This window comes from Vitis vinifera, chromosome 2 (genome assembly GCF_030704535.1).
Source record: "Vitis vinifera cultivar Pinot Noir 40024 chromosome 2, ASM3070453v1".
Lineage (NCBI taxonomy): Eukaryota > Viridiplantae > Streptophyta > Magnoliopsida > Vitales > Vitaceae > Vitis > Vitis vinifera.
In genome coordinates, this window is record NC_081806.1 from 13,088,793 (window position 1) to 13,110,000 (window position 21,208).

Below are 21,208 nucleotides of genomic sequence, written 5' to 3' on the forward strand. Positions count from 1 at the left end.
CGTTCCTTCGATTTCCCATCATTGTGAACTATCTAAGCTTATTGATATGTTCCTTTGGTTTTTGATAATTAAGACTCCATCCTATGAGTTTTTCTTAAGCGTATGCACTATTCGTTGGGTACGATCAGGACGTCCTCCTTCCTTGAGTTGTTTTTTGGCATTCCTTCCTTAAGTTTGTTTTGGGTATTCCCCTTCATTAGGTTTATTTAGGGATCCTCTTTCCTTGAGTGTTATAAGGGTATTCCATTCCACTATTTTTTAGGGCATTCCTGTTCATTGGGCTATCAAACTACCTTGATTTACTTTAGTCCATCATGCTTCCTTCAGTTTCTTAGGTCATCCATCTTCATGGAGATTTTTAATTCATTCCCTTTCCTAGAGTTTGTTTAGACCAACCAACTTCCTTCAATTCTTTTAGGGCATACCCTTTCCTAGGGATTACTTAGCAGACTCCCACTTCCTTTAGTGTAGTAGGACATCCCCATCTAGTAGTTTGTTTAGCGCAACTCCATTTCTTGAGGTTTTTTAGCTCAACCGTTTTTGTTGAGATTGGGCATCCCCCTTGGTAGAGTTTGTTTGTGGCATGCCCTTTCTATGAGTCTTATTAGTGAATCCTCCTTCTTAATGTTCATTTACAACATTCTTCTTCCATCTGCTTTTTAAGGGCATCCCACTTACTCGAATTTGCTTAGAGCATCCCCCTTCCTTGACTTTGTTTAGAGAATTCCCTTCATTAAGTTTATTAAGGGCATCCCACTTCCTTAAGTTGGTTTAGGGTATCCTTCGTCCTTCACCCCATAATCAGGATGTCATCCTATGTTCTATCTAAACATAATCATTTGTTCTTGAGATTCCTCATCATTCGAATGCCATTCTTAGTTTGTTTAATTTCACATCGTTGAAAAGCCATCCTAGGTTTTATCTAAGGTAATTCGTCTGTTCTTTTGATTGCTCATCATTGGACCATAATTCTTGGTTCTATCTTTGTTCGTTGTTAGTTCCTTTAGTTACCCGTCTTTGGGTTACTATCCTAGTTTTAATCTAAGTTCATTGTTTGTTCCTTTGGTTTCCCATCATTATGAACTATCTAAGCCTATTCGTATGTTCCTTTGGTTTCTCATAATTAGGATGCCATCCTATGAGTTTGTTTAAAGGTACGCCATCCTCCTTGCTTGAGTTGTTTTCGGGCATCCTCTTCCTTAAGTTTGTTTAGGGTATTCTCCTTCATTGAGTTTATTTAGGGCATCCTCTTTCCTTGAGTGTTATTAGGTTATTCCCATTCCTCTATTTTTTTTTAGGACATTCCTTTCCCTCAATTTCTTAGGTCATCCATCTTCATGGAGATTTTTAATTGATTCCCTTTCCTAGAGTTTGTTTAGACCAACCAACTTCCTTTAATTCTTTAAGGGCATACTCTTTCCTAGGGATTACTTAGCAAATTCCCACTTCCTGTAGTGTAGTAGGGCATCCCCATCAATTAGTTTTTTTTAAGCGCTACTCCATTTCTTGATGTTTTTTAGCACAACCACTTTTGTTTGGATTGGGCATCCCCCTTGCTAGAATTTGTTTGTGGCATGCCCTTTCTATGACTGTTATTAGTGAATCCCCCTTTTTAATGTTCGTTTTCAACGTTCTTCTTCCATTGGCTTTTTTCATGGGCATCCGCTTACTCGAATTTGCTTAGAGAATCCCTCTTCCTTGACTTTGTTTAGAGAATTGACTTCATTAAGTTTATTAAGGGAATCGTTTAGGGCATCCCACTTCCTTAAGTTTGTTTAGGGTATCCATCATCCTTCACCGCAGAATCATTTGTTCCCGAGATTTCTCATCATTGGAACGCCATTCATAGTTCTATTCATTTTCATTCTTAGTTTGTTTAGTTTCACATCATTGAGATGCCATCCTATGTTTTCTCTAAGCTAATTCGTTTGTTCTTTTGATTGCTCATCATTGGACCATAATTCTTGGCTCTATCTTTGTTTATTCTTAGTTCCATTAGTTACCCGTCATTGGGTTACTATACTGGTTTTAATAGAGTTTATTTGTTTGTTCCCTCTTATTTCTCATCACTAGGACGTCATCATAGGTTCTATCTATATCCAATTTGAGTTAATTTTGTGTTCGATCGTCTGCATACCATCCTAGGTTCTACCTAAGCTTAGTTGATTGTTTGTTATGTTTCTCATCATTATGATGTTATCCCTGTTTCTATCTAGGTTTGTTCTTAGTGCCTTTGGGTTCCAAACATTTTGATCCAATCTTAGGTTCGGCATATGTTCATTGTTCATTTCTTTGGTTTCCCATCATTTTGAGTTATCTATGGTTATTTGTATTTTCCTTTTGTTTCTCATAATGAGCATTCCATCCTATGAGTTTGTTTAAGCGTATGCACTATTCCTTGAGTATCTTCAGGGCATCCTCCTTCCTTGAGTTTTTTTTGGGCATCCCCATCATTGAGTTTATTTAACGCATCCTCTTTCCTCTAGAGTTATAAGGGTTTGTCCATTCCTCTATGTTTTTAGGACATTTTTGTTCATTGGGCTGTCAAACTACCTTGATTTACTTTAGTCCATCACCCTTCCTTCAATTTCTTAGGTCATCCATCTTCATGGAGATTTTTAACTCATTCCCTTTCCTCAGAGTTTTTTTAGACCACCAACGTTCCTTCAATTCTTTTAGGGATACCCTTTCCAATGGCTTACTAAGAAGACTACCACTTCCTTAGTGTAGTAGGGCATCTCCATCCAATAGTTTGCTTATCATAGCCGCGTTTGTTGGGATTGGGCATCCCCCTTGGTAGACTTTCTTTGTGGCATGCCCTTTCTATGAGTCTTATTAGTGACTACCCCTTCTTAATGTTCATTTACAACATTCTTCTTCCATTGGCTTTTTAAGGGCATCTGGCTTACTCGAATTTGCTTAGAGCATCCCCCTTCATTGACTTTGTTCAGAGAATTCCCTTCATTAAGTTTATTTGGGCCATCCCACTTCCTTAGGTTTGTTTAGGGTATCCCTCGTCCTTCACACCATATTCTTGATGCCATCCTAGGTTCTATGTAAACATAATCGTTTGTTCCCTAGATTCCTCATCAATGGAATGCCATTCACAGTTCTATTCATTTTCATTCTTAGTTTGTTTAGTTTCACATCATTGAGATGCCATCCTGGGTTCTATCTAAGCTAATTCCTTGGTTCTTTTGATTGCTCATCATTGTAGTCCTAGGTTCGGCCTATATTCAATTTTCGTTCCTTTTTTTCCCATCATTATGAACTATCAGATATTTGTATGCTCCTTTCCTATGGATTACTTAGCAGACTCCCACTTTGTTTAGTCTAGTAGAGCAGAGCCATCTAGTAGTTAGTTTAGCGCAACTCCATTTTTTGAGGTTTTTTTAACACAACCGCTTGTGTTAGGATTGGGCCTCCCCATCGGTACAGTTTGTTTGTGGCATGCTCTTTCTATGAGTCTTATTTTTGAATACGCCCTCCTAAAGTTCATTTACGATGTTGTCCTTCCATTGGTTTTTTAAGGGCATCCCGCTTGCTTGAATTTGCTTAGTGCATTCCCCTTCCTTGACTTTGTTTAGAGAATTCCCCTCATTAAGTTTATTAAGGGGATTGTTTAGGGAACCCATTTGTGTAAGTTTTTTTAGGGTATGCCTCGTCCTTCACCCCATAATCAAGATGTTGTCCTAAGTTCTATCTAAACATAATCATTTGTTCCCGAGATTGCTCATCATTGGAATGCCATTCATAGTTCTATTCATTTTCATTCTTAGTTTGTTTAGTTTCACATCATTGAGATGCCATCCTGGGTTCTATATAAGCTAATTCGTTGGTTCTTTTGATTGCTCATCACTAGACCATAACTCTTGGTTCTATATCTATTCATTCTTCATTCCTTTAGTTACCCGTCATTGGGTTACTATCCTAGTTTTAATCTACGTTTATTCGTTTGTTCCTCTTATTTTTTATCACTGGGACTTTATCCTAGGTTCTATCTATATCCAATTTGAGTTAATTTTGTTTCTGATTCTCTGCATACCATCTTAGGTTCCACCTAAGCTTAGTTGGTTGTTTGTTATGTTTCTCATCATTGTGATGTCACCGTAGTTTCTACCTAGGTTTGCTCTTAGTTCCTTTGGGATCCAAGCATTTAGTTGCAATCCTAGGTTCGGCCTATATTCAATTTTCGTTCCTTTTTTCCCCATCATTGTGAACTATCTAAGCTTATTCATATGTTCCTTTCCTATGGATTACTTAGCAGACTCCCACTTCCTTTAGTCTAGTAGGTAGAGTTTGTTTGTGGCATGCCCTTTCTATGAGTCTTATTTGTGAATACGCCTATGTTCAGTGTTCTATGTTTGGTTCTACCTAAGCTTAGTTGGTTGTTTCTTATGTTTCTCATCATTGTGATGTCATCCTAGTTTCTATAAAGGTTTGTTCTTTGTCCCTGTAGGTTCCAAAGTTTTCGATGGAGTCCTAGGGTCGGCCTATGTTCATTGTTCGTTTGTTTGGTTTCCCTTCATTGTGAATTATCAAAGCTTATTCATATGTTCCTTTTGTTTCTCATCATTAGAACACCATCCTATGAATTTGTTTAAGGGTACACCCTATTCCTTTAGTATGTTGAGAATATCCTCCTTCCTTGAGTTCCTTTCGGGTATTCCCCTTCATTGAGTCCAATTCATAGATCGAATTTGAATAGACGATTTGTGAATCATCTTATTATTGATTTTCGAATCCAAATAATTGAGTTGGATACATTTTTAAGAGTTCTTTTAAAACTGTTAGAACTAGAAAACACTTGTTTTTAAATTTTCTAATTCTTTTTTCAAGTTCTTTCAAAATGGGTTTAAAAAAGGAAGTTCGTTTTCGGGGAGAACCAAAAGGCAGATCAGTTTCTTTAGGGCATCCTCTTTCCTCGAGTGTAAGTAGTGTATTCCCATTCCTCTATTTTTTTAGAACATTCCTGTTCATTGGGCTGTCAAACTACCTTGATTTACTTTAGTCCATCATCTTTCCTTGAGTTTCTTTGGTCATCATTCTTCATGGAGATTTTTAATTCATTCCCTTTCCTAGAGTTTTTTTAGGCGAACCAACTTCCTTCAATTCTTTGAGGGCATACCCTTTCCTAGGAATTACTTAGTAGACTCCCACTTTCTTTAGTGTAGTAGGGCATCCCTATCCATTAGTTTCTTTACCGCAACTCTATTTCTTGATTTTTTTTTTTTAGCACAACCACTTTTGTTGGGATTGGCCATCGTCCTTAGAAGAGTTTGTTTCTGGCATGCCCTTTCTTTGAGTCTTATTAGTGAATCCGCCTTCTTAAAGTTCATTTACGATGTTGTTCCTCCATTGGTTTTTTAAGGGCATCCCGCTTGCTTGAATTTTCTTAGTGCATCTCCCTTCCTTGACTTTGTTTAGAGAATTTCCATCATTAAGTTTATTAAGGGGATGTTTTAGGGCATCCCACTTCCGTAAGTTTTTTTAGGGTATCCCTCGTCCTTCACCCCATAATCAGGATGTCATCCTATGCTCTATCTATAAAGAATCATTTGTTCCCGAGAGTGCTCATCATTGGCATGCCATTCATAGTTCTAGTCATTTTCATTCTTAGTTTGTTTAGTTTCACATCATTGAGATGCCATCCTTGGTTCTATCTAAGCTAATTCGTTTTTTCTTTTGATTGCTCATCATTCGACCATAATTCTTGGTTGTATCTCTGTTCATTCTTAGTAGTTACCCGTCATTGGGTTACTATCCTAGTTTTAATCTAAGTTGATTCGTTTATTCCTTTAGTGTATCTCTCTAAATTCCAATTTGACTTTATTTTTTTGTTTGATCGTCTGGATACCATCCTAGGTTCTACCTAAGCTTAGTCGGTTGTTTGTTATGTTTCTCATCATTGGGATGTCATTTCTATTTATTAGTTCTTTTGGGTTCCAAACATTTGGATACAATTCTAGGTTCAGCCTATGTTCATTGTTTGTTCCTTTGGTTTCCCATCATTGTGAACTATCTAAGCTTATTCGTCTGTTCCTTTGGTTTCTCATAATTAGGACGCCATTCTATGAATTTGTTTAAGGGTATGCATTATTCCTTGATTATGTTAAGGACGTCCTCGTTCCTTAAGTTGTTTTCGGGCATCCCCTACCTTGGATTGGTTTACGATATTCCCCTTTTTGGGTATCCTCTTTCCTCAAGTGTTATTAGGGTATTCCCATTCCTCTATTTTTTTTAGAACATTCTTGTTCATTGGGCTATGAAACTACCTTGAGTTACTATTGTCTATCACCCTTCATTCAGTTTCTTAGGTCACCCATCTTCATGGAGATTTGTAATTCATTCGCTTTCCTAGAGTTTGTTCAGACCAACAACCCTCATTCAATTCTTTTAGTACCCATTCCTTAAGATTACTTAGAAAACTCCCACTTCCTTTAATGTAGTTCGGCATACCCATCCAATAATTTGTTTAGTGCAACTCCATTTCTTGACCTTTTTTAGCACAACCGCTTTTAATTGGATTCGTCATCCCCCTTGGTAGAGTTTGTTTGTGGCTTGCCCTTTTTATGAGTCTTACTAGTGAATCCACCTTCTTCAAGTTCATATGCGACGTTCTTCTTCCATTGGCTATTTAAGGGCATCCCACTTACTCGAATTTGCTTAGAGCATCACCCTTCCTTGACTTTGACTAGAGAATTCCCTTCATTAAGTTTATTAAGGGAATTGTTTAGGGCATCCCACTTCCTTAAGTTTGTTTAGGGTATCCCTCATCCTTCACCTCATAATCAGGATGTCATCCTAGGTTCTATCTAAACATACTCAATTGTTCCTGATATTGCTCATCATTGGAATGCGATTCATGGTTCAATTCATTTTCATTCTTAGTTTGTTTAGTTTCACATCATTGAGATTCCATTCTTGGTGTTATCTAAGTTAATTCATTTGTTCTTTGGATTGCTCATCATTGGACCATAATTCTTGGTTCTATCTCTATTCATTCTTAGTTCCTTTAGTTACCCATCATTGGGTTACTATCCTAGTTTTAATCTACGTTTAGTCGTTTCATCCTCTTTTCTCTCATCACTAGGACGTCATCCTAGGTTCTATCTACATCCAATTTGAGTTAAATTTGTGTTCGATCCTCTACATACCATCCTAGGTTCTACATAGGCTTAGTTGGTTGTTTGTTATATTTCTTATCATTGTGATGCCATCCTAGTTTCTATCTAGGTTTTTTCTTGGTTCCTTTGGGTTCCAAGCATTTGGATGCAATCCTAGGTTTGGCCAATAATCATTGTCCGCTCCTTTCGTGCCCATCATAGTGAACTATCTAAGCCTATTCGTATGTTCCTTTGGTTTCTCATAATTAAGAAGCCATCCTATGAGTTTGTTTAAGGGTATGCCATATTCGTTAAGTATGTTAAGGACATCCCCTTCCCTAAGTTTGTTTAGGGTATTCCCCTTCAATGAGTTTCTTTAAGGTATTCTCTTTCCTCGATTGTTGTTAGGGTATTCACTTTCCTCTATTTTTTTAGGACATGTTTGTTCACTTGGCTACAAACTACCTTGATTTAGTTTAGTCCATCGCCCTTCCTTCATTTTCTTCGGTCATCCATTGTCATGGAGATTTTTAATTCATTCCCTTTCCTAGAGTTTGTTTAGACCAATTTCCTTCAATTCTTTTTAGGGCATACCCTTCCCTAGGGATTACTTGGTTGTTTGTTATTGTTCTCATCATCGTGACGTCATCCTAGGTTCGGCTTATGTTCATTGTTCGTTCCTTTGGTTTCCCATCATTGTGAACTATTTAAGCTTATTCGTATGTTCCTTTGGTTTGTCATAATCAGGACTCCATCCTATGAGTTTGTTTAAGGATATGCCCTATTCCTTGAGTTTCATTTCGAGCATCCCCTTCCTTAAGTTTGTTTAGGGTATTCCCCTTCATTGAGTTTATTTCGGGCATCCTCCTTCCTCGAGTGTTATTAGGGTACTCGCAATCCTCTATTTTTTTAGGACATTCGTATTCATTGGGCAATCAAACTACGTTGATTTAGTTTAGTCCATCGCCCTTCCTTCAGTTTCATAGGCCATCCATCTTCATGGAGATTTTCAATTCATTCCCTTTCCTAGAGTTTGGTTTAGACCACCCAACTTCCTTCAATTCTTTTAGAGCATACCCTCCTTCCCTAGGGATTACTTAGAAGACTCCCACTTCCTCTAGTGTAGTAGGGCATCCCCATGCAGTAGTTTCTTTAGCGCAACTCCATTTCTTGAGGGTTTTTAGCGCAACTCCATGCAGTAGTTTCTTGGGATTGGGCATCCCCCTTGCTTGAGTTTTGTTTGGGGCATGCCCTTTCTATGAGTCTTATTAGTGAATTCCCCTTCTTAATGTTCATTTACGGCGTTCTTCTTCCATTGGCTCTTTTAAGGGCATCCCACTAGGTCTAATTTCCTTAGAGCATCCTTCATTTACTTTGTGAAGAGAATTGTTTTCATTAAGTTTATTAAGGGCATCGTTTAGGCCATCCCACATCCTTAAGTTTTCTTAGGGTCTCCCTCGTCCTTCACCCCATAATTAGGATGTCATCCTAGGTTCTGTCTAAACATAATCATTTGTTCCCGAGTTGCTCATCATTGGAACGCCGTTCATAGTTTTATTCATTTTCATTCTTAGTTGATTTAGTTTCACATCATTGAGTTGCCATCCTAGGTTCTATTGAAGCTAATTCATTTGTTCTTTTGATTGCTCATCTTTGGACCATAATTCTTGGTTCCATCTTCTTTTCATTCTTAGTTCCTTTAGTTACCCATGATTGGGTTACCATCCTAGTTTTAATCTAAGTTTATTGGTTTGTTCCTCTGATTTCTGATCACTAGGACGTCATCCTAGGTTCTATCTATATCCAATTTGAGTTAACTTTGTGTCCGATCGTCTGCATACCATCCTAGGTTCGACCCAAGCTTAGTTGGTTGCTTATTATTGTTCTCATCATCATGATGTCATCCTAGGTTCGGCCTATGTTCATTGTTCGTTCCTTTGGTTTCCCATCATTGTGAACTATTTAAGCTTATTCGTATGTTCCTGTTTCTAATAATCGGGACTCTATCCTATGAGTTCTTTTAAGGATATGCCCAATTCCTTGAGTTTAATTTCGGGCATCCCCTTCCTTATGTTTGTTTAGGGTATTCCCCTTCATTGAGTTTATTTCGGGCATCCTCCTTCCTCGAGTGTTATTAGGGTACTCGCAATCCTCTATTTTTTTAGGACATTCGTATTCATTGGGCAATCAAACTACGTTGATTTAGTTTAGTCCATCGCCCTTCCTTCAGTTTCATAGGCCATCCATCTTCATGGAGATTTTCAATTCATTCCCTTTCCTAGAGTTTGGTTTAGACCACCCAACTTCCTTCAATTCTTTTAGAGCATACCCTCCTTCCCTAGGGATTACTTAGAAGACTCCCACTTCCTCTAGTGTAGTAGGGCATCCCCATGCAGTAGTTTCTTTAGCGCAACTCCATTTCTTGAGGGTTTTTAGCGCAACTCCATGCAGTAGTTTCTTGGGATTGGGCATCCCCCTTGCTTGAGTTTTGTTTGGGGCATGCCCTTTCTATGAGTCTTATTAGTGAATTCCCCTTCTTAATGTTCATTTACGGCGTTCTTCTTCCATTGGCTCTTTTAAGGGCATCCCACTAGGTCTAATTTCCTTAGAGCATCCTTCATTTACTTTGTGAAGAGAATTGTTTTCATTAAGTTTATTAAGGGCATCGTTTAGGCCATCCCACATCCTTAAGTTTTCTTAGGGTCTCCCTCGTCCTTCACCCCATAATTAGGATGTCATCCTAGGTTCTGTCTAAACATAATCATTTGTTCCCGAGTTGCTCATCATTGGAACGCCGTTCATAGTTTTATTCATTTTCATTCTTAGTTGATTTAGTTTCACATCATTGAGTTGCCATCCTAGGTTCTATTGAAGCTAATTCATTTGTTCTTTTGATTGCTCATCTTTGGACCATAATTCTTGGTTCCATCTTCTTTTCATTCTTAGTTCCTTTAGTTACCCATGATTGGGTTACCATCCTAGTTTTAATCTAAGTTTATTGGTTTGTTCCTCTGATTTCTGATCACTAGGACGTCATCCTAGGTTCTATCTATATCCAATTTGAGTTAACTTTGTGTCCGATCGTCTGCATACCATCCTAGGTTCGACCCAAGCTTAGTTGGTTGCTTATTATTGTTCTCATCATCATGATGTCATCCTAGGTTCGGCCTATGTTCATTGTTCGTTCCTTTGGTTTCCCATCATTGTGAACTATTTAAGCTTATTCGTATGTTCCTGTTTCTAATAATCGGGACTCTATCCTATGAGTTCTTTTAAGGATATGCCCAATTCCTTGAGTTTAATTTCGGGCATCCCCTTCCTTATGTTTGTTTAGGGTATTCCCCTTCATTGAGTTTATTTCGGGCATCCTCCTTCCTCGAGTGTTATTAGGGTACTCGCAATCCTCTATTTTTTTAGGACATTCGTATTCATTGGGCAATCAAACTACGTTGATTTAGTTTAGTCCATCGCCCTTCCTTCAGTTTCATAGGCCATCCATCTTCATGGAGATTTTCAATTCATTCCCTTTCCTAGAGTTTGGTTTAGACCACCCAACTTCCTTCAATTCTTTTAGAGCATACCCTCCTTCCCTAGGGATTACTTAGAAGACTCCCACTTCCTCTAGTGTAGTAGGGCATCCCCATGCAGTAGTTTCTTTAGCGCAACTCCATTTCTTGAGGGTTTTTAGCGCAACTCCATGCAGTAGTTTCTTGGGATTGGGCATCCCCCTTGCTTGAGTTTTGTTTGGGGCATGCCCTTTCTATGAGTCTTATTAGTGAATTCCCCTTCTTAATGTTCATTTACGGCGTTCTTCTTCCATTGGCTCTTTTAAGGGCATCCCACTAGGTCTAATTTCCTTAGAGCATCCTTCATTTACTTTGTGAAGAGAATTGTTTTCATTAAGTTTATTAAGGGCATCGTTTAGGCCATCCCACATCCTTAAGTTTTCTTAGGGTCTCCCTCGTCCTTCACCCCATAATTAGGATGTCATCCTAGGTTCTGTCTAAACATAATCATTTGTTCCCGAGTTGCTCATCATTGGAACGCCGTTCATAGTTTTATTCATTTTCATTCTTAGTTGATTTAGTTTCACATCATTGAGTTGCCATCCTAGGTTCTATTGAAGCTAATTCATTTGTTCTTTTGATTGCTCATCTTTGGACCATAATTCTTGGTTCCATCTTCTTTTCATTCTTAGTTCCTTTAGTTACCCATGATTGGGTTACCATCCTAGTTTTAATCTAAGTTTATTGGTTTGTTCCTCTGATTTCTGATCACTAGGACGTCATCCTAGGTTCTATCTATATCCAATTTGAGTTAACTTTGTGTCCGATCGTCTGCATACCATCCTAGGTTCGACCCAAGCTTAGTTGGTTGCTTATTATTGTTCTCATCATCATGATGTCATCCTAGGTTCGGCCTATGTTCATTGTTCGTTCCTTTGGTTTCCCATCATTGTGAACTATTTAAGCTTATTCGTATGTTCCTGTTTCTAATAATCGGGACTCTATCCTATGAGTTCTTTTAAGGATATGCCCAATTCCTTGAGTTTAATTTCGGGCATCCCCTTCCTTATGTTTGTTTAGGGTATTCCCCTTCATTGAGTTTATTTCGGGCATCCTCCTTCCTCGAGTGTTATTAGGGTACTCGCAATCCTCTATTTTTTTAGGACATTCGTATTCATTGGGCAATCAAACTACGTTGATTTAGTTTAGTCCATCGCCCTTCCTTCAGTTTCATAGGCCATCCATCTTCATGGAGATTTTCAATTCATTCCCTTTCCTAGAGTTTGGTTTAGACCACCCAACTTCCTTCAATTCTTTTAGAGCATACCCTCCTTCCCTAGGGATTACTTAGAAGACTCCCACTTCCTCTAGTGTAGTAGGGCATCCCCATGCAGTAGTTTCTTTAGCGCAACTCCATTTCTTGAGGGTTTTTAGCGCAACTCCATGCAGTAGTTTCTTGGGATTGGGCATCCCCCTTGCTTGAGTTTTGTTTGGGGCATGCCCTTTCTATGAGTCTTATTAGTGAATTCCCCTTCTTAATGTTCATTTACGGCGTTCTTCTTCCATTGGCTCTTTTAAGGGCATCCCACTAGGTCTAATTTCCTTAGAGCATCCTTCATTTACTTTGTGAAGAGAATTGTTTTCATTAAGTTTATTAAGGGCATCGTTTAGGCCATCCCACATCCTTAAGTTTTCTTAGGGTCTCCCTCGTCCTTCACCCCATAATTAGGATGTCATCCTAGGTTCTGTCTAAACATAATCATTTGTTCCCGAGTTGCTCATCATTGGAACGCCGTTCATAGTTTTATTCATTTTCATTCTTAGTTGATTTAGTTTCACATCATTGAGTTGCCATCCTAGGTTCTATTGAAGCTAATTCATTTGTTCTTTTGATTGCTCATCTTTGGACCATAATTCTTGGTTCCATCTTCTTTTCATTCTTAGTTCCTTTAGTTACCCATGATTGGGTTACCATCCTAGTTTTAATCTAAGTTTATTGGTTTGTTCCTCTGATTTCTGATCACTAGGACGTCATCCTAGGTTCTATCTATATCCAATTTGAGTTAACTTTGTGTCCGATCGTCTGCATACCATCCTAGGTTCGACCCAAGCTTAGTTGGTTGCTTATTATTGTTCTCATCATCATGATGTCATCCTAGGTTCGGCCTATGTTCATTGTTCGTTCCTTTGGTTTCCCATCATTGTGAACTATTTAAGCTTATTCGTATGTTCCTGTTTCTAATAATCGGGACTCTATCCTATGAGTTCTTTTAAGGATATGCCCAATTCCTTGAGTTTAATTTCGGGCATCCCCTTCCTTATGTTTGTTTAGGGTATTCCCCTTCATTGAGTTTATTTCGGGCATCCTCCTTCCTCGAGTGTTATTAGGGTACTCGCAATCCTCTATTTTTTTAGGACATTCGTATTCATTGGGCAATCAAACTACGTTGATTTAGTTTAGTCCATCGCCCTTCCTTCAGTTTCATAGGCCATCCATCTTCATGGAGATTTTCAATTCATTCCCTTTCCTAGAGTTTGGTTTAGACCACCCAACTTCCTTCAATTCTTTTAGAGCATACCCTCCTTCCCTAGGGATTACTTAGAAGACTCCCACTTCCTCTAGTGTAGTAGGGCATCCCCATGCAGTAGTTTCTTTAGCGCAACTCCATTTCTTGAGGGTTTTTAGCGCAACTCCATGCAGTAGTTTCTTGGGATTGGGCATCCCCCTTGCTTGAGTTTTGTTTGGGGCATGCCCTTTCTATGAGTCTTATTAGTGAATTCCCCTTCTTAATGTTCATTTACGGCGTTCTTCTTCCATTGGCTCTTTTAAGGGCATCCCACTAGGTCTAATTTCCTTAGAGCATCCTTCATTTACTTTGTGAAGAGAATTGTTTTCATTAAGTTTATTAAGGGCATCGTTTAGGCCATCCCACATCCTTAAGTTTTCTTAGGGTCTCCCTCGTCCTTCACCCCATAATTAGGATGTCATCCTAGGTTCTGTCTAAACATAATCATTTGTTCCCGAGTTGCTCATCATTGGAACGCCGTTCATAGTTTTATTCATTTTCATTCTTAGTTGATTTAGTTTCACATCATTGAGTTGCCATCCTAGGTTCTATTGAAGCTAATTCATTTGTTCTTTTGATTGCTCATCTTTGGACCATAATTCTTGGTTCCATCTTCTTTTCATTCTTAGTTCCTTTAGTTACCCATGATTGGGTTACCATCCTAGTTTTAATCTAAGTTTATTGGTTTGTTCCTCTGATTTCTGATCACTAGGACGTCATCCTAGGTTCTATCTATATCCAATTTGAGTTAACTTTGTGTCCGATCGTCTGCATACCATCCTAGGTTCGACCCAAGCTTAGTTGGTTGCTTATTATTGTTCTCATCATCATGATGTCATCCTAGGTTCGGCCTATGTTCATTGTTCGTTCCTTTGGTTTCCCATCATTGTGAACTATTTAAGCTTATTCGTATGTTCCTGTTTCTAATAATCGGGACTCTATCCTATGAGTTCTTTTAAGGATATGCCCAATTCCTTGAGTTTAATTTCGGGCATCCCCTTCCTTATGTTTGTTTAGGGTATTCCCCTTCATTGAGTTTATTTCGGGCATCCTCTTTCCTCGAGTGTTATTAGGGTATTCCCATTCGTATATTTTTTTTAGGACATTCCTATTCATTGGGCTATCAAACTACGTTGATTTAGTTTAGTCCATCACCCTTCCTTTAGTTTCTTAAGCCATCCATCTTCATGGAGATTTTTAATTCATTCCCTTTCCTAGAGTTTGTTTAGACCACCCAACTTCCTTCAATTCTTTTAGAGCATACCCATGCAGTAGTTTCTTCAGCGCAACTCCATTTCTTGAGGGTTTTTAGCACAACCGTTTTTCTTGGGATTGGGCATCCCCCTTACTAGAGTTTGTTTGGGGCATGCCCTTTCTGAGTCTTATTAGTGAATCCCCCTTCTTAATGTTCATTTACGACGTTCTTCTTCCATTGGCTCTTTTAAGGGCATCCCGCTAGGTCGAATTTGCTTTGAGCATCCTTCATTTACTTTGTGAAGAGAATTCCCTTCATTAAGTTTATTAAGGGCATCGTTTAGGCCATCCCACATCCTTAAGTTTTTTTAGGGTATCCCTCGTCCTTCACCCCATAATCAAGATGTCATCCTAGGTTCTGTCTAAACATAATCATTTGTTCCCGAGATTGCTCATCATTGGAACACCGTTCATAGTTTTATTCATTTTCATTCTTAGTTTATTTAGTTTCACATCATTGAGTTGCCATCCTAGGTTCTATTGAAGCTAATTCATTTGTTCTTTTGATTGCTCATCTTTGGACCATAATTCTTGGTTCCATCTTCTTTTCATTCTTAGTTCCTTTAGTTACCTGTGATTGGGTTACCATCCTAGTTTTAATCTAAGTTTATTGGTTTGTTCCTCTGATTTCTGATCACTAGGACGTCATCCTAGGTTCTATCTATATCCAATTTGATTTAACTTTGTGTCCGATCGTCTGCATACCATCCTAGGTTCGACCCAAGCTTAGTTGGTTGCTTATTATTGTTCTCATCATCGTGATGTCATCCTAGGTTCGGCCTATGTTCATTGTTCGTTCCTTTGGTTTCCCATCATTGTGAACTATTTAAGCTTATTCGTATGTTCCTTTTGTTTCTAATAATCGGGACTCTATCCTATGAGTTCTTTTAAGGATATGCCCAATTCCTTGAGTTTAATTTCGGGCATCCCCTTCCTTATGTTTGTTTAGGTTATTCCCCTTCTTTGAGTTTATTTCGGGCATCCTCTTTCCTCGAGTGTTATTAGGGTATTCCCATTCGGATATTTTTTTAGGACATTCCTATTCATTGGGCTATCAAACTACGTTGATTTAGTTTAGTCCATCACCCTTCCTTTAGTTTCTTAAGCCATCCATCTTCATGGAGATTTTTAATTCATTCCCTTTCCTAGAGTTTGTTTAGACCACCCAACTTCCTTCAATTCTTTTAGAGCATACCCATGCAGTAGTTTCTTTAGCGCAACTCCATTTCTTGATGGTTTTTAGCACAACCGTTTTTCTTGGGATTGGGCATCCCCCTTGCTAGAGTTTGTTTGGGGCATGCCCTTTCTGAGTCTTATTAGTGAATCCCCCTTCTTAATGTTCATTTACGACGTTCTTCTTCCATTGGCTCTTTTAAGGGCATCCCGCTAGGTCGAATTTGCTTTGAGCATCCTTCATTTACTTTGTGAAGAGAATTCCCTTCATTAAGTTTATTAAGGGCATCGTTTAGGCCATCCCACATCCTTAAGTTTTTTTAGGGTATCCCTCGTCCTTCACCCCATAATCAAGATGTCATCCTAGGTTCTGTCTAAACATAATCATTTGTTCCCGAGATTGCTCATCATTGGAACACCGTTCATAGTTTTATTCATTTTCATTCTTAGTTTATTTAGTTTCACATCATTGAGTTGCCATCCTAGGTTCTATTGAAGCTAATTCATTTGTTCTTTTGATTGCTCATCTTTGGACCATAATTCTTGGTTCCATCTTCTTTTCATTCTTAGTTCCTTTAGTTACCTGTGATTGGGTTACCATCCTAGTTTTAATCTAAGTTTATTGGTTTGTTCCTCTGATTTCTGATCACTAGGACGTCATCCTAGGTTCTATCTATATCCAATTTGAGTTAACTTTGTGTCCGATCGTCTACATACCATCCTAGGTTCTACCCAAGCTTAGTTGGTTGTTGGTTATTGTTCTCATCATTGTGATGTCATCCTAGGTTCGGCCTATGTTCATTGTTCGTTCCTTTTGTTTCCCATCATTGTGAACTATTTAAGCTTATTTGTATGTTCCTTTGGTTTCTCATAATCAGGACTCCATCCTATGAGTTTGTTTAAGGATATGCCCTATTCATTGAGTTTCATTTCGGGCATCCCCTTCCTTTAGTTTATTTAGGGTATTCCCCTTCCTTCAAGTTGGTTTGAAACTTTTTCATCAAACAAAGTGACATCGCCTTGAAAATATTACAGGACAAATGAAGAAATAAAGCTATTTGAGAAATCAAAATTAAAAGCACCTTCAGATATCCCACATGTTGTTGCAACAACAACTAGTACCAAAATGACTAGGTAAAATAGAGTGACAATCTCCTTGTTCTTTAAAAACGTGCTAATGCAGCAGAAGTATACCCTTATGGGAGATCAAATCAAAGGAAGTGTATAAAATCAAATGGTAGAGATTTATAGTATCTCGCTTAAATAATGAATGTAGTTTTCGATTGGTTAGAAAGCAAACCGAAATGATTTTTTTGACAAGAAGAATTAGAGCAAAAACCTTTTGGATATAGCCAATGATATTGCATCTATGTGTGCATGAATGTCCAAGACACCAATGCACAAAACAATATATGTACCTAAGTAGAATTAAAAAGAAAAATGAAATTCAAATTTGAAATATCACTATGGCAAAAAAAATAATAACAATATTTTCACCTTTGTAAAGGACAATGGAAAATTACATCTAACCTAAAATACTCAATGAAGTATGTTTCCAATATGAGTCTATTAGGAAATAAAACCAGTTCAAACATACACAATGTTAAAAGAAATGCAAGGAGCCCTCATTTTATATCTTATAATGAATACGTGTAAAAACTTGACATGATAAAAAGATGCATATTAGAACATGATAGAATGAAAATATAATTGAAATAATAGCATAAAGAACACCTAAGACTCCACCTAAATCTACTGGAAATCTACTTTCCAAAGATATCTAGAAGAAAATTACTTACAATATTCATTCAACATTAGAATACAATTTAATTTCTACAAAGCTTTGATTGGAAAGGTGTATAGCGGCCAATCAAGTTCTTCTCAATAGAAACACCAGAAATAGCTTCGTTCGGACACATGACTCCATATACATCAATTTGTTGAAGGTCACTCAACTTCTTCTACTGCTCCAAGGCTGCTTGAAAAAAAAGCTATATGAAGTTGTGGCCGATAAGAGTTATGCTGCAACATCATGAAAAATAAATTCAATGCAGATTTTCTTACCATTACATTCTTATCCTCCAACCTCCCTGCTGCAACTACAACAACCTCATTTTGCATGCAAATTAAAATATAATGTTGTCAAAAAGAGCTCCTCAAAAGTTGAAGAACCTTACTTTTAGTATAATAAGCTGAAACATCTCGACATCGCTCTAGCAATATTTCCAAATTGGCTTGCTTGGTTTGAAGCTGAATATAGATTTTAAACTCAATTTACCCTCAATAATGAGAAACAAAAACAACAAAAAAATAAGCTTAAATGGAAGCTAGGATGGCATCCCATTGATGGAAAATCTTAGGAAGTTAGAATGATCAATGATAGAACCTAGGATGGCGTCCTAATTATGAGAAACCAAAGGAACGAACAATGAACATAGGTCAAACCTAGGATTGCATCCAAAATGTTTGGAACCCAAAGGGACTAAGAACAAACCTAGATTGTCACACCTCGATTTTTTTTTTTTTTAAACTGAACAATTGATACTCAAATATAGTATATGTAATACCTAGCACCAATGAATTAAATAGGCAATAATGATTATATTAGTACTTAACTTCAAACGTGTTTAGTTAGATGTTAAAACTAGTTTAGTGTTAATCCTATTTAATTGTGAATTAAACTTTGATTAAGGTTAAGTAAGATTAGTTAACGACTTAACCATGCTTATTAAGTTCTTAGGGGCTGATTATAGTTATGAAAAACTAAAGGACTAATGAGCAATTATGGGTTTTATTTTTGATAACTTGAAGGACTAAAGTGCAAAATTGGGAAGTTGGAATTAGTGGCATGCCACCTCCTACTTGGGTGGATTGGTGGCAGCCATGTGGCCTACCACCTCCTACTTGGCTGCATGGCGAGCCCTATATAAGGGCTGCAACTCATTTTGCACCATTTTAACAGCAGCAGCTTGGGTTAGAGAGAGGATCTTGAGAGAGAAAGTGAAGATTTAAGGTAAGCAAGTTGTTTAATTTAGTAATTTTGGTTTATTTTAGTTCCTAATGGTATGCTGAAACAGATTAATGGTAAAATTTGTGTAAAAGTTGAGTGTTATTAGCTATAAACATGTTTTAGTTAAAAATCATAATTAATTAGGGATTAAAGTATTTTATTAATGGTAAGATCAACATAAATCTTATTTAATTGAAAAATATATTAGTGAACATGTGATTAATTAGGTTATTTGGACACTTGGGATTTGTTAATAGGTTAGACTTCAAGAAAATCAAAACAATTAGTGTTTGGTAATTAATTAGAGAATTTTATAATTAAAATATTAGCAACAGTAAATTATATAAATCTTCATCGTGAGGAAGTCTAAATTATGTGTTTCATTTCAATTCATTGTAATAGGTAAAGATCGCCTGCATAAAAGAATCACAATGGAAAAGTTCGTGTAAGGTAGGGAATATTATAACATCCCATGGTGTATCTGATTTCTCTCCTTGAAACATTTATTTGAAATTTCATGTCATTTCTATGATTTCATAAAATGTTTTAATATGTCACTGTATCTTATTTTATTGCGCTGAAATATTATGTTGAGATTGGAACATATATTGGTATGAAGATTCATGGTTCTGTGTTGTGGAAAATGGTTCATGGTGTGGTTGCATGGTTCTATGTTGTAGAATAATCAAATATGATATTCAGAGAATTGATTGGTGGGAAGTGTTTATGTGATGCTACAGGCATGATCTTTTGATATATTGTTTAAGTGGGACCTTGGGTGAAAGTCCCTAAAGCCCTCGAGGAAGACACTCCAATGTGGGTGTATAGGGTTGGTCTTGCCCTTGGGTTTAAGTCCCTAAAGACACAGGGTTGGTCCTACCCATGTTGGGTATGAGTCCTAAAAGACACGGGGTATGACTTGCCCTTGGGTGATGTCCATAAATAGTCATTATTATATTAACCGAGTATCTTGTGGAGCATTGATATCTGATATATAAATTGGTGGGGACGAGCAATTTATCAGTTATGAAAGGATGGACGAGGAAAAGCAAAGATGAAACCAACAAACACATGCATACATGTTTGACAAGATTACATATTTGTTAATGGTTATAAAATGTTTATCATGCATTCTATTACATGTTTAATTCAAAGTTTTTAAGGGTATGCTTAGGATGGTTATAAACTTTCCTACTGAGTTGTGAACCCACCCTATCCCTTCCACCTTTAAATGCAAGTAAGAAAACCTATGTAGGAAATAATGCTTGAGCATTGCTTTACTGTGATTGGATGGTATTTGGTTGCATTGATAGTGTTTTGAGGCTTTGTCTTTCTTTTAAAGACTGAATCTTTTTGTATGAATGTTGTTATATATATATATATATATATATATATTTGTTAGGTGCACTTGTAGTATGGGCTACCCATAATGAACCATGGGGTTTTGGTATATGTAAATTAATGTAGTAGAAGTTTCTTTAGTCAAACGAAACATATTTTGTTAACTAATAGTTACGAAGTTTAATATAAGATGCACTCTTTATAATAGGTTTTGCATATCCTCCTTTTGCACAAAATCAAGAAGGAACTCAGCTTAAATTTTGGTATCCCCATATCCTTGAGAGCATTTATACTGTATTTGAGAATCAATTGTTCAGTTTAAGAAAAAAAAAATCGTGGTGTGACAATATAAGTGCTTTCAAAGAGATGGGGATACAAAAATTTAAATGATAAGTACCTTCTTGATTTTGTGCAAAAAGAGGATATGCAAAAACTATAATAAAGAGCATTATTTCCAGCAGAGGTTTTCTGACTTGCATTTAAAGGTGAAAGGGATAGGGTGGGTTCACAACTTAGTAGGAAAGTTTATAATCATCCTAAGCATACCCTTAAAAACTTTGAATTAAACATGTAATATAATGCATGATAAACATTAACAAATATGCAATCATGTCAAACATGTATGCATGTGTTTACTGGTTTCATCTTTGCTTTTCCTTGTCCATCCTTTCATAACTGATAAACTGCTCACCCCCACCAATCTATATATCAGATATCAATGCTCCATAAGATACTCGGTCAATATAATAATGACTATTTATGGATATCACCCAAGGGCAAGTCATATCCCGTGTCTTTTGGGACTCATACCCAAGGGTAGGACCAACCCTGTGTCTTTAGGGATAATAACCTAGGGGTAGGACTAACCCCGTGTCTTTAGGGAGTTAAACCCAAGGGCAAGACCAACCTAATACACCCATACACTTATATTGTCACACCCCGGTTTTTTTTTTTCTTTTAAACTGAACAATTGATTATCAAATATTAAGTGCTCTTAAAGATATGGGGATAGAAAAATTTAAATGTTGACTTCCTTCTTGATTTTGTGCAAAAGGATGATATGCAAAACCTATTATAAAGAGTGCATCTTATATTAAAGTTCATAACTATTAGTTAACAAAATATGTTTTGTTTTACAAAAGAAACTTGTACTACATTAATTTACATATACCAAAACCCCATGGTTCATTACGGGTAGCCCATACTATAAGTGTACCTAACAAATATATATATATATATATATATATAATA